This window comes from Arachis duranensis, chromosome 5 (genome assembly GCF_000817695.3).
Source record: "Arachis duranensis cultivar V14167 chromosome 5, aradu.V14167.gnm2.J7QH, whole genome shotgun sequence".
NCBI classification, from domain to species: Eukaryota; Viridiplantae; Streptophyta; class Magnoliopsida; order Fabales; family Fabaceae; genus Arachis; species Arachis duranensis.
Window position 1 is genome coordinate 74,520,767 of NC_029776.3, and position 563 is coordinate 74,521,329.

Here is a 563-nt window from a genome sequence, read left to right on the forward strand (position 1 = left end):
CCTTACTCACGTAAGGTATTACTTGGACGACCCAGTGCACTTGCTGGTTAGTTGTGTGAAGTTGTAGTGATCACAATTTCGCACACCAATATGGGAGTAGCATCTGTACACCTCCCATCAAAGCAAGCAGCTTTGAACTAAATCCTCAACTCATTATCATAGTGCAGCAAAACTGCCAGTATTCGGTCTTCCACAGGAAGAACCTACTGAGTTTCTGGCACAGTTTTTACAAATTGCTGACACAGTACATGATAAAGAGGTAAATCAGGATGTCTACAGACTATTACTGTTTCCATTTGCTGTAAAAGATCAAGCTAAAAGGTGGTTGAATGACCAACCTACAGCAAGCATAAAGACATGGAAACAGTTGTCAGACAAATTCCTGAATCATTTTTACCCTCCCAAAAGGATGACACAGCTAAGGCTGGACATCCAAGGCTTTAAACAAGAGGATAATGAAGCCCTTTATAATGCCTGGGAGAGGTACAGAGGTATGCTAAGGAAATGTCCCTCTGAAATGTTTTCAGAGTGGGTACAGTTAGACATTTTCTACTATGGGCTTA